The sequence below is a fragment of the Schistocerca serialis genome, chromosome 2 (assembly GCF_023864345.2).
Source record: "Schistocerca serialis cubense isolate TAMUIC-IGC-003099 chromosome 2, iqSchSeri2.2, whole genome shotgun sequence".
Classification (NCBI taxonomy): Eukaryota; Metazoa; Arthropoda; class Insecta; order Orthoptera; family Acrididae; genus Schistocerca; species Schistocerca serialis.
Window position 1 is genome coordinate 1,101,714,461 of NC_064639.1, and position 14,240 is coordinate 1,101,728,700.

The following is a 14,240-nucleotide window of genomic DNA, read 5'->3' on the forward strand; positions in this document are numbered from 1 at the left end:
CTGCAGCCCGCCCACCCACCGGCTCTGCAGCAGCCGCAGCACGCCCGCCTCGTGCATGCGCAGGATCCTGGCCCACACACCGCCAGTCTAGTCGTTACAGACTACTAAAAAAAGTTGTGTCACCCTCCTGACTCATAGACCATCTACTCACTGCTCCTTTTACATTTAAATTACGGTAACACTCAGAAGAAAAAAGAATAGGGCTACTGCAGCCCGTCGACATGGAAGTTTATTGAAAGGCTGATAGTAAACTTCATACTCCCAGCTAGGTTGGATACGCCCACATAAGGTACGCGATCTCCACACGATGTGCTTACTTCATCGATTTCTTCGTCACTGGTGCCCCCAAAACTTATCTTCTCACATTAAACACCTATCATCATTCCTCAACCGCAATACCAGATCGGATACGTCTAGCATCTTGGCTGTACCTTTGCATAACACAAAATCTTTTTCCTTGTCATTCTCCATCTCAGCCATACGACTATGGAACGTGCTCCCCTGTGATCTGCGTCTTATCCAGAACCACTCAACAGTCAAGAGGGAACTGAAGACTTACATATTAGGGACGGTATAGCCACCATTGTTGTACCCCTCTCATCTCTATCTTTCTCCTCTCCATCATAGCTTCGAATTTTACCATTCTATTTCTCTTCCTCTAACCTAGCTACCTCTTCTATATCTCTTTCACCCCATTCTATCGTCTTATATCTCTGCTCGATGTGAATAACTCACAACCTGCAAGAACTTAACGAGAAAACTCCCAACTAGCAATAGGACTGATATTCATAAAAGAAAAATATGTTTATTAAAATCAAGAATAAAACACCTTCAGTCACAAGTTGCGTTTATTTACTGCAATATGCATTTCGAGCCCTGGAGGCTCAACTTCAGGTGCTTTTTAGTGATTTACATCAGGGTTTTTAGTTGTTTGCCTGTTTATATTACCTTTTTGTGTTACAACATAGTATATTGTAGATATAAGTTTAACAGCGTTAATAAATATCTACGACATACCATGTTGTAACACAAAAATGTAATATCAACAGGCAAACAACTAAAAAACCTGATGTAAATCACTAAAAAGCACCTGAAGATGAGCCTCCAAGGCTCGAAATGCATAGCGCAGTAAATAAACGCAATTTGTGACTGAAGGCGGTTTATTCTTCATTTTACGAAAATAAAACAGTCGCAGACGAAACACTGAAAAGCAATGGGTAAAATTAAAAAATATGTTTACTGTAATATACATAGTCATTACTATTATTATTATTATTCTTGACTGTTATAATTATTTTTTGATTGTTAAATTATTCTTGTACTATTGTTATAACCACTATTTTTTTCTTTAACATTAATACTGTATAACACTTGGTATGTCCATAATGTTCTGTACAAACTGAAATTCGTTCAATCTGAGTATGCCCAGTTAGGTGTAAGAGAGGGCCTCAAGGCCCTAATCTTGCCAGGTAAAACAAATGCATAATTAAATAAAATAAAAATAAACTCAGCCACAGGTTACACAGGTTGATTCAGCTGCCTGTAGTGGGAACGGTATCCAGACGCGTGACAGGCACGTAAGCAATACAATTTCCCTGTTAGAGCTTTGGGTGACTGTTAACAAATGGAATCATACGATAAGAAATACAAGTGAGTAATCGTGAGAAATGGCCATGAGTTACATGGTATTTTGGATCAAGATATTCCTTGTATTGTAGTGTATTGTATTGAACCGGGAACCTAGAAACGACGGAGACGCTTCGTCCCTGCCGTAGCCCTCAGTGGTACGCAACCCCACAACAGGCTACAGCCGTCCACTCACCCCACCGCCGCCCCACACCGAACCCAGCGTTACTGTACGGTTCGGCCCCCAGTGGACCCCCCTCTGAAAGTCTCACACCACACGAGTGTAACCCCAATGTCTGCTTCGTAGAGTAATTATGGTGTACACGTAAGTGGAGACAGTGTTTGCGCAGCAATCGCCGACATAGTGTAACTGAGGCGGAATAAGGGGAACCAGCTCGCATTCGCTGAGGCAGATGGAAAACCGCCTTAAAAACCATCCACAGATTGGTCAGCACGCAGGACCTCAACACTAATCCGCCGGACGGATTCGTGCCGGGGACCGGCACGCCTTACCGCCCGGAAAGCAGTGCGTTTGGCTGCACAGCTAACCAGGTGGGCTAAGATATACCTTACTTCTCCCATACTTATCCAAGTATCTCCAAACTTTCTTGGTGTGATTAGCGGTGTAGTCACATGGCTCGAATAAATATTATTCGAACCTGTAAACCACCTACTGGTTTACAAAGAAGAGTGATCTGTGAGTCTTTGTGTCAGCACATGAAAGAATACCACTTCACATCACAATTCACTACAAATTCTGCTCGTGGAATGGGTGCGAAAAAATTGTGGAAGTTTTTTAAAACCAGCCGAAAAATGGTTCTGTCAGAGCACAAAAAATAACGAACATGGTTCAAATGTTTCAAATGGCTCTAAGCGCTATGCGACTTAACATCTGCTGTCATCAGTCCCCTAGACTTAAAACTACTTAAACCTAATTAACCTAAGGACATCACACACATCCATGCCCGAGGCAGGATTTGAACCTGAGACCGAAGCATCTACTTCTACATCTACATTGATACTCCGCAAGCCACCCAACGGTGTGTGGCGGAGGGCACTTTACGTGCCACTGTCATTACCTCCCTTTCCTGTTCCAGTCGCGTATGGTTCGCGGGAAGAACGACTGTCTGAAAGCCTCCGTGCGCGCTCTAATCTCTCTAATTTTACATTCGTGATCTCCTCGGGAAGTATAAGTAGGGGGAAGCAATATATTCGATACCTCATCCAGAAACGCACCCTCTCGAAACCTGGCGAGCAAGCTACACCGCGATGCAGAGCGCCTCTCTTGCAGAGTCTGCCACTTGAGTTTATTAAACATCTCCGTAACGCTATCACGGTTACCAAATAACCCAGTGACGAAACGCGCCGCTCTTCTTTGGATCTTCTCTATCTCCTCCGTCAACCCGACCTGGTACGGATCCCACACTGATGAGCAATACTCAAGTATAGGTCGAACGAGTGTTTTGTAAGCCACCTCCTTTGTTGATGGACTACATTTTCTAAGCACTCTCCCAATGAATCTCAACCTGGTACCCGCCTTACCAACAATTAGTTTTATATGATCATTCCACTTCAAATCGTTCCGTACGCATACTCCCAGATATTTTACAGAAGTAACTGCTACCAGTGTTTGTTCCGCTATCATATAATCATACAATAAAGGATCCTTCTTTCTATGTATTCGCAATACATTACATTTGTCTATGTTAAGGGTCAGTTGCCACTCCCTGCACCAAGTGCCTATCCGCTGCAGATCTTCCTGTATTTCGCTACAATTTTCTAATGCAGCAACTTCTCTGTATACTACAGCATCATCCGCGAAAAGCCGCATGGAACTTCCGACACTATCTACTAAGTCATTTATATATATTGTGAAAAGCAATGGTCCCATAACACTCCCCTGTGGCACGCCAGAGGTTACTTTAACGTCTGTAGACGTCTCTCCATTGATAACAACATGCTGTGTTCTGTTTGCTAAAAACTCTTCAATCCAGCCACACAGCTGGTCTGATATTCCGTAGGCTCTTACTTTGTTTATCAGGCGACAGTGCGGAACTGTATCGAACGCCTTCCGGAAGTCAAGAAAAATAGCATCTACCTGGGAGCCTGTATCTAATATTTTCTGGGTCTCATGAACAAATAAGGCGAGTTGGGTCTCACACGATCGCTGTTTCCGGAATCCATGTTGATTCCTACATAGTAGATTCTGGGTTTCCAGAAATGACATGATACGCGAGCAAAAAACATGTTCTAAAATTCTACAAGAGATCGACGTAAGAGATATAGGTCTATAGTTTTGCGCATCTGCTCGACGACCCTTCTTGAAGACTGGGACTATCTGTGCTCTTTTCCAATCATTTGGAACCCTCCGTTCCTCTAGAGACTTGCGGTACACGGCTGTTAGAAGGGGGGCTAGTTCTTTCGCGTACTCTGTGTAGAATCGAATTGGTATCCCGTCAGGTCCAGTGGACTTTCCTCTATTGAGTGATTCCAGTTGCTTTTCTATTCCTTGGACACTTATTTCGATGTCAGCCATTTTTTCGTTTGTGCGAGGATTTAGAGAAGGAACTGCAGTGCGGTCTTCCTCTGTGAAACAGCTTTGGAAAAAGGTGTTTAGTATTTCAGCTTTACGCGAGTCATCCTCTGTTTCAATGCCATCATCATCCCGTAGTGTCTGGATATGCTGTTTCGAGCCACTTACTGATTTAACGTAAGACCAGAACTTCCTAGGATTTTCTGTCAAGTCGGTACATAGAATTTTACTTTCGAATTCAATGAACGCTTCACGCATAGCCCTCCTTACGCTAACTTTGACATCGTTTAGCTTCTGTTTGTCTGAGAGGTTTTGGCTGCGTTTAAACTTGGAGTGGAGCTCTCTTTGCTTTCGCAGTAGTTTCCTAACTTTGTTGTTGTACCACAGTGGGTTTTTCCCGTCCCTCACAGTTTTACTCGGCACGTACCTGTCTAAAACGCATTTTACGATTGCCTTGAACTTTTTCCATAAACACTCAACATTGTCAGTGTCGGAACAGAAATTTTCGTTTTGATCTGTTAGGTAGTCTGAAATCTGCCTTCTATTACTCTTGCTAAACAGATAAACCTTCCTCCCTTTTTTTATATTCCTATTTACTTCCATATTCAGGGATGCTGCAACGGCCTTATGATCACTGATTCCCTGCTCTGTACATACAGATTCGAAAAGTTCGGGTCTGTTTGTTATCAGTAGGTCCAATATGTTATCTCCACGAGTCGGTTCTCTGTTTAATTGCTCGAGGTAATTTTCGGATAGTGCACTCAGTATAATGTCACTCGATGCTCTGTCCCTACCACCCGTCCTAAACATCTGAGTGTCCCAGTCTATATCTGGTAAATTGAAATCTCCACCTAAGACTATAACATGCTGAGAAAATTTATGTGAAATGTATTCCAAATTTTCTCTCAGTTGTTCTGCCACTAATGCTGCTGAGTCGGGAGGTCGGTAAAAGGAGCCAATTATTAACCTAGTTCGGTTGTTTAGTGTAACCTCCACCCATAATAATTCACAGGAACTATCCACTTCTACTTCACTACAGGATAAACTACTACTAACAGCGATGAACACTCCACCACCGGTTGCATGCAATCTATCCTTTCTAAACACCGTCTGTACCTTTGTAAAAATTTCGGCAGAATTTATCTCTGGCTTAAGCCAGCTTTCTGTACCTATAACGATTTCAGTTTCGGTGCTTTCTATCAGCGCTTGAAGTTCCGGTACTTTACCAACGCAGCTTCGACAGTTGACAATTAGAATACCGATTGCTGCTTGTTCCCCGCATGTCCTGACTTTGCCCCGCACCCGGTGAGGCTGTTGCCCTTTCTGTACTTGCCCAAGGCCATCTAACCTAAAAAACCGCCCAGCCCACGCCACACAACCCCTGCTACCCGTGTAGCCGCTTGTTGCGTGTAGTGGACTCCTGACCTATCCAGCGGAACCCGAAACCCCACCACCCTATGGCGCAAGTCGAGGAATCTGCAGCCCACACGGTCGCAGAACCGTCTCAGCCTCTGATTCAGACCCTCCACTCGGCTCTGTACCAAAGGTCCGCAGTCAGTCCTGTCGACGATGCTGCAGATGGTGAGCTCAGCTTTCATCCCGCTAGCGAGACTGGCAGTCTTCACCAAATCAGATAGCCTCCGGAAGCCAGAGAGGATTTCCTCGGATCCATAGCGACACACATCATTGGTGCCGACATGAGCGACCACCTGCAGATGGGTGCACCCTGTACCCTTCATGGCATCCGGAAGGACCCTTTCCACATCTGGAATGACTCCCCCCGGTATGCACACGGAGTGCACATTGGTTTTCTTCCCCTCTCTTGCTGCCATTTCCCTAAGGGGCCCCATTACGCGCCTGACGTTGGAGCTCCCAACTACCAGTAAGCCCACCCTCTGCGACTGCCCGGATCTTGCAGACTGAGGGGCAACCTCTGGAACAGGACAAGCAGCCATGTCAGGCCGAAGATCAGTATCAGCCTGAGACAGAGCCTGAAACCGGTTCGTCAGACAAACTGGAGAGGCTTTCCGTTCAGCCCTCCGGAATGTCTTTCGCCCCCTGCCACACCTTGAAACGACCTCCCACTCTACCACAGGTGAGGGATCAGCCTCAATGCGGGCAGTATCCCGGGCAACCACAGTCGTAGTCCGATCAGGGGATGCGTGGGACGAGCTGGCCGTCCCCGACAAACCCCCACCCCGACCCCCACAGTGATTCCCATTGGCAACAGCCTCAAGCTGTGTGACCGAAGCCAACACTGCCTGAAGCTGGGAGCGAAGGGATGCCAACTCAGCCTGCATCCGAACACAGCAGTTGCAGTCCCTATCCATCCTAAGAACTGTTTTGCTAAGAACGTCTGAACTAATCTACAGAGAGCGCAAACAAATCGACAAAATTTAAACGGTTATTAAAATACAAGATTGCCTAGTAAATGCAGTAATGCTGCTACTTGCGCACTGCTGACACTGCTCGGCGGCAGAAGGAGACTAAGCGAAATTACACTATTCAGGTACTAAAACACGATGCTACACTCTCAAATACTATAATACGCCCGAAATTTATGAATTAAACAATGCAAGAACCAAAAACACGCAAAGAAATTAAGAATTAAACTATGTAACAAATGAGTGAGCTAGGAGTAAACGACTTGCTGCTCAGCTGCTTATCCAACGGCGGCAGGGAGCACACTGACTGCGACCAACCGACACTGGCCGTTCAAAACAAAACAGTAGACAAACGACTACGCGAATTTACACTATTCAGGTACTAAAAACGCGATGCTACAACTTTCAAATACTATAATATGCTCGAAATTTATGAATTAAACAATGCAAGTACCAAAAACACGCAAAGAAATTAAGAATTAAACTATGTAACAAATGAGTGAGCTAGGAGTATACGACTTGCTGCTGCAGCTGCTTATCCAACGGCGGCAGGGAGCACACTGACTGCGACCAACCGACACTGGCCGTTCAAAACAAAACAGTAGACAAACGACTACGCGAATTTACACTATTCAGGTACTAAAACGCGATGCTACAACTCTCAAATACTATAATACGCTCGAAATTTATGAATTAAACAATGCAAGTACCAAAAACACGCAAAGAAATTAAGAATTAAACTAAGTAATATGAGTGAGCTAGGAGTATACGACTTGCTGCTGCAGCTGCTTATCCAACGGCGGCAGGGAGCACACTGACTGCGACCAACCGACACTGGCCGTTCAAAACAAAACAGTAGACAAACGACTACGCGAATTTACACTATTCAGGTACTAAAACGCGATGCTACAACTCTCAAGCAGCAGTGTGGATCCGAACTGAAGCGCCTAAAACCGCTCTTCCAAAGCGGCCGGCTTGACGAATATGCTTCTCTTTAAAAAAGTCTGACAGAAAACGTGGGGAGCCAGCTGCCTTAATCCTCTCTGGGCCTTCCTCACCAAAAATTTAGGCATGCAAACATATCTGCACTTTTTTAACACTGAATATTCTAAACCCTTTCACTCTGTCTTTCTTTGTGAAAAAGCCTTCATATTCCAGCATCTCCCTTTCAGGCTGTCTCACTGTCTCCTTTTTCTCTCGCTGTCTTTCCCACTGTCACTGTCTTGATTTCTTTCTCTCGCTCTTGTTTGTCATTGTCTGCTACTCTGCCACTTTCACTTCACTCTGCCCAACTGCCATTGTCTTTGTCCTATTATTTTTCTGTTCCAGTGGTACTGTCTTTCTCACTTATAGTCAACTGACTTTCTCTTCACCCATCACTATCTCCTCTCCACACATATCCCTGGGCATAGTTTTCTCAGATTTTTGAAAATTAGACTGTGAAACTTTAACAAGTGGTTATAGCGGATGGGCAAAAACGGGCAATTTTTTTCGTTTAAAAATTTGCCAATACAGACTCAGCCTGTCCCAAGCCATTGTACGGTCTCTATTCATCTCTCTTTCACGTTTCCACTGCCTCCCCTTTCTCTCGCTTCCACTGCTGAAATCTCCATCCATCTCTCTCTTTGACTGTCACTTTCTGTCGCCAATCACTTTCTACTCTCTCATTTTCTGCTACAGGCATCGTCGCCTCTGTCATGCACTGTCGATGTCTCTCTGCTACACTCTTTCAGCACAAGACGTGCGAATATGTTCGCAAGCAAAAATTTTTGGTCGGGGTGGCGGAATGAGGATTGAAGCAGCTGGTTGCCTACTTTTCTGTCAGAGTCTTCCAAAGAGAAGCGTGTTCGCCTTTTAGTGCTCCGGCAAGAATATTTTTCACCTGGTTCCCTTTCATTTCCCTGTTTAACCAGGGTGTACTGTTAATATAAAGCTGATTCTTTAGGTAAGAAATGTTTTGACAGTATATTTACATAATTAGAAACATTTACATACGTTGATACATATAACCAACAAATAAGTATGCATACTATAGTACAAAAGCGTCTCGTATCCAGCCCAAGTTCACATCACACTACTTCACATAAAAATGCAAACGTTTTATGGTGCACCCACACTATACAGAAAAACGCAGTGTTTAACTTGCAAGTACAAAACTTTTTTTGATAAAATACTTTTTGTAGGGTTCTTACGCCACCAGTGGCACCATTGAATAATTTCCGAGCCCAGACAGCATGTATAGACGTGAAGTGCCCGCTATACAGAGGCAGCGGGTCATAAAGTTTTATTGGTGAAGAAATGGCACCTAAAATCATAGTTTGGTGATGTCAGAATCGTTCAGATCACTCCAGAATCTTTACCATGTGTTCACAACATCAGTTAAAACTACATTTACACCTTAGATTGGATATTACGTGCTTATTTTACGTGCAGCAGTACGGTAACTGTGAACCTCTGGATGTCGGTAACGGATAATGATATCGAAAAAGGTCTTAATATTCCTCGAGAACTTCGTATTAAGATCTATGGTAAAAATTTCGACAAGCTACCATGAACATAAATTACAGAAGTGACCGTACTCACAGTCGGTAAATTTGATACTCAAAAATCAAGTTTTTTTCGGGGTTTTCTCAGGAGTCTCCCGTGAAAAAATTGTGGTTTTAGACGCCATCTAAGACCCACCCTAGACCACACCTAACACCGAACAACCAACCGGTTTGTTCAATTTGCTTGGGTAATATTTAAGTTTTGACTCTTAGTCTAAGTAACAGTATGCTTGTTCTTCCTATAGGCAAACAAATGATCGCTAGGCCAAGTGCTATTGAAAACACTTCACTCCCCCTATGTGTCGTGCAAGGACCGGTCACACGACTGATCTACACATAGCCTATTAAACACTATGTCAAGTAATTGTAAAGATCTAACACAAAATCTCCAATAATGCAGGACGTAGAACCGACAAGCAGAAAGTAGAACGACGAATACAGGAAACAGTATGCAGTATGCCCATTCGACGCTACTTAGCCTCATGACCAAGCAACAGCGGAAGTTTCTCATTCGTTGAAGGTCTGAGCACCACACCAAAATTACAAATACGCTCCACTGGTGTTAGAAGGAGATACCCCAAACAGTTTGGCTCTACTAATCGATCCTGATCAAAACATAATCTTTCAGAAAATCCCTAACATAAATTCGCAACTTTATAAAGTAAAAATATTGTGGACAAAAATGAAAATACATGTGAAGAGACAATTTTAAGATATTTTCATGTACTTACTTGGGCAATGAAAATCCCTTGCACCTGAATGTCTCTGGTTTAGCGAGTACCGGAGCTTCTCCATAGCATGACCACGTATTAGCTAGTACTGAAGACTACTACTTTTTTTCAGTCTACTGTTCCAGCAAAGTGCGCTCTCCTAACGAGACTACATGAAAATGAAAAAGTGTCCTTTTTCTCAGAATACACGTGATCGTGTTTCACAAACGGTTAGATACGGAACAGTTGGAGCATAAGTATGGGAGAGTTCCACACAGTCAGAAACGCTATCCGGAATTTTTTTGTTTACAATCAGATTTTGACATTCATAGTCCAGCTGGGACTATGTGCATATATAAGTCGTTTTAATGTTTTAACTTGCATTTACTGCACTGAAGATGGTGACACAATAACCTAAATCTGGGTACGCAATAAAAATTATTCGCGACTGATTACTGTACCCTTTACTACGTGGAATAAAGTCGCTTGGCACAACTGCTTCATCATGGAATAAAACCTGATAAAATGATTCGGTTGATGCAGTTGCAAAAGACGGCATCATTCCCGTACTTTTTTATGTTATTGTTGTACATTTTTTGGCGAAATTACTGATGGTATGGAAAGACACTGGGACTTACATATGACATAACAATATTTTTTCACCCAGTGTTTTAATTTATGAGAAATTCAAAGTAGGGATGCAGATGGTGGGCTAGTGGATCTACATTGTGGTGAACTAGTCTGTTAATCTTTCTTTATTGCCACCACAAGGAGCTGACGGTCTACTGAAGAAGAAACTAAATCGTCTCTAGAAGTGGTGAATCATAGGGAATATTGCTGCGATTAACTAGCATATGACGGATCTGTGTTGTGCAAGGTACAGGAATAGTGATGCTCTTCACGCACTTAATTTTTTCACTGGCAGAAATTATGTTTCGGTTACATTCCGGCTGACAGCAACCACAGTTGAAGAGTAGCGGAAGCTTGGCGTAATGAATAAGCATCATTTGGATAGTCTCCGCACATTCCAGCACTGTCTGCCCATCTGTACCATTGTATTAGTACTCTCAGTTGTCACTGTAGGGCACTGTGTGTAAACGCCACCCCAAGCTACAAGTAACACATTTTGTATACTAGCTGGGGGACCCAGCTTCGCTCTGGGACTCGATATGAAGTTGTGTGGTAGTTGGAATAAAAAGATAAACTTTAAAGTATAAGAAGTATAAAAATTTATTTAAAAAATATTCTAACCATTTACAATACTTGTTAAAGTATAAGAGGTAAAAATTTTTATTGAAATCGGATACTAACTATTTACAATACTCGTTCATAAAAAACATTTTTCATTTTGTTATCTGGGCTACATATGTATAAATTTTTCGAACTTGCTACCCCACAGCAAGTTATGTACACTTGACCGTGAGATAAGCAGGAGTCTTTGAGGTTAATCCCGCAATATTTTAAAGTTTGTCCTTCCGTTTTGTCAATTGTAAAACTGTAGGCTAACTTGATTGGAAACAGCAGTATTTTAAATGGGAATGACAGTTCAGTAGAGATCAGTGATATTCTGGGGATGAATACTGTGTGTCCTTTGTACTTTCCAGTCATAAGCTAGGCTTCGATCATGTTATTTGATAGCTGTTCGATGATCATCCTTATTCCACTACATAGTTCTTATGAGTTGAGATTTGTGAGTAGTATGATCACAGATCTAATTTTAAGTCGAAGGCAGTGTAATGGTATTCCTGGTACTTAAAAAAGAGTTAAGACATGCTGTAGAGAAGTTCACGTTCTTTTCAACGTTTACCGTCTAGTCGAACCGTCTGTATATTCTCTCTTCAACTGGAGCTTTCTTTTGAATATTAAAGCTGATATCGTCGACAATATCACTTTTAGTTGCCAAAAGTACAGCCACTCTGGAATGACACAGTCGTAAACAATGTTTGAATAAATTTGGTCAATGAGTTCGCTGTCAGCAGTGGCTATGTTTCACAACTCACTGTTGAGTTTAATGAGGCAGGTAGTCTGATCAGTAGGTCATGTGCCTTCGCCTATTTGTAAAAGCTGTTGAGCAAAATGTGGTGTTGTTTCGCCTTTCGACAGTTCAGATCTCATACTGTTTGTTCGTCGCAGTAATTGTATGTGTGGCCATAGATTTATTTTTAGTTTTATTTTTTTATTAAGCGCGCATTCATCCCGTCTGCTGGTATTGACTTGGGGATATCTGGGAGTATCTGTCGAAAATCTCCTGAGAGTGTGAGTAGAGTTTCCTCGCAAGTCTTGTGATGCTCTGTCCGTGGCTTCGAGTGGTTTCTTTATGTGCCATTGTGCATTCGTCCCAGAAGATAATTGTAGCTTGCTTTAGAAGTTAACCCCGTCCAAATGCTCCTGAGATATTACATATCGGGAATTGTTCTTCGGCTATGTTCAACGGTAGTTGTAAGGCGTAATAAGCAATTCGTCCTCCCTCCATAAGTGTTGCTGCAATGCCGGACGGTGACAGTGCTAGAGCGTTGTGTTGTCTAACAATTATTTACGCCAGCAATATATTTATTAGAAACTATTTCCCGGTACCGTCCGGTGCGTCGAAGTAAATGATTCTGTCAGTATTGTTGTCGATCCGATCCATGATCTGTGAGAAGTGGTTCGTTGATGTTGTAGCTATTTTCCTTTGTAATTTCGAAGTTTAACACAGTGATAGCATCTTTTCGTGGTGCTTGCATCCCAAGTTGTACTAAGGTCTGGTTGTTTATTGCTAAACATTTATCTTCTTGGCGGATGAGTGATTCATTGAAGATGTTGTCGTTGAAATCGATGGTCAGTTCAGGGTTACGTTGTCGAATATGGTACAGTATCTCATCACTCATACTCTCTTTGGAGGATTCCAATAGCTGTTTTGGATTGGATAGACTACATGTTGTTAAAATTACGACGAATAAGTCTCTCATTTGTTCAGCTGAGGCTGTGTGAGAAGATTCTTGTAGTATTAATTCCCTATGGTTATCGTTTTCCCGTAGCCCTGATCATTGGCATGATTATATATACGTCTAGCATAGGTAATCGTCAACAGTCTTGAGATCTATAAAACCTGTTGGTCGCCATATTTCGTGTAGCAACATCCGGAGACAGACACATTCGGCTTTGTTCGGATATACGGCGTATACTCGGCCTAAAGCGCCAGTTTTCAAGATTGCTAGATGATCTTGTGGTGTCACCGCCAGACACCACACTTGCTAGGTGGTAGCTTAAATCGGCCGCGGTCCATTTAGTACATGTCGGACCCGCGTGTCGCCACTGTGTAATCGCAGACCTAGCGCCACCACCAAGGCAGGTCTCGTGATACGAGAGAGCACTCGCCCCAGTTGTACGAGAACCTAGCTACCGCCCAGTTGTACGAGAACCTAGCTACCGACCAGATGTACGAAGCCTTTCTCTCTCATTAGCCGAGAGACAGAATAGCCATCAGCTAAGTTAATGGCTACGAACTAGCAAGGCGCCATTAGCCCTACAGTGATTGTACTTAAAGTCTTCTGTGTATCGTCAAGATCGATGTACCACAAGGATTAATTAAAGTTAAGTATTAAACCTGCTCCGTACTTTTCTTCCTAACATTAATTACGTATCCTGTTCCAGTACTTCACGCCCGTCTGCGTTAGTCTAGAGTGCCTTTTCAGCCATCTCAACTTCACGGTGTCGGCCCAGCTACCGACACAACATTGGCGACGAGATAAAAGAGTTCTTTCTGATTGCTTCCATTTAATTGTGTCATGGCTTCGCCACATTCCCCAGATGTACTGTCCGAATTTTATCGCTTGCAGAATCAGCAGACGCAGGCGTTATTGGATGCCCTTGGACAGCTCGTCCAGGGTCAACGTGCGCTGCAAACCGATGCGGCCGCCGCCGCTTCTTCGCTACCGCTGCCACTAAACGCTGTTGCACCTCCCTTTCGACCATACGTGGCAGCCGATGAGACCTGGCACGAGTGGTCTCGCCAGTTCAACTTTCATCTAGCAGCCTACAGAATTCAAGGTAAAGAGCGGCAGCCGTTTTTGCTTTCTTGTGTCGGTGTGTCCACATACCGTGTGATAGTGAAATTGTTTCCCCGACGAGACGTAGCAACTCTGTCCTACGAGGAAATTTTGTCTGCATTAGATGCCTATTTCAAAGAAACAGTTAATGTGGTTGCAAAACGGTATACGTTCTTTCGTACAAAACGTACGGCCGGTCAAACTAATAGGGAGTGGGTAGCAACATTGCAAGGACTTACTAGGGACTGTGCCTTTGAATGTGACTGTGGTCTTTCTTATTCAGATACAATGGTGCGTGATGCAATTGCACAGAACGTTTCTGATGTTCGCATACGGGAGCAAATTTTGAAACTAGTTAATCCCTCCCTTCAACAAGTGATAGACATATTGGATAGACAGGACACACTTGACTG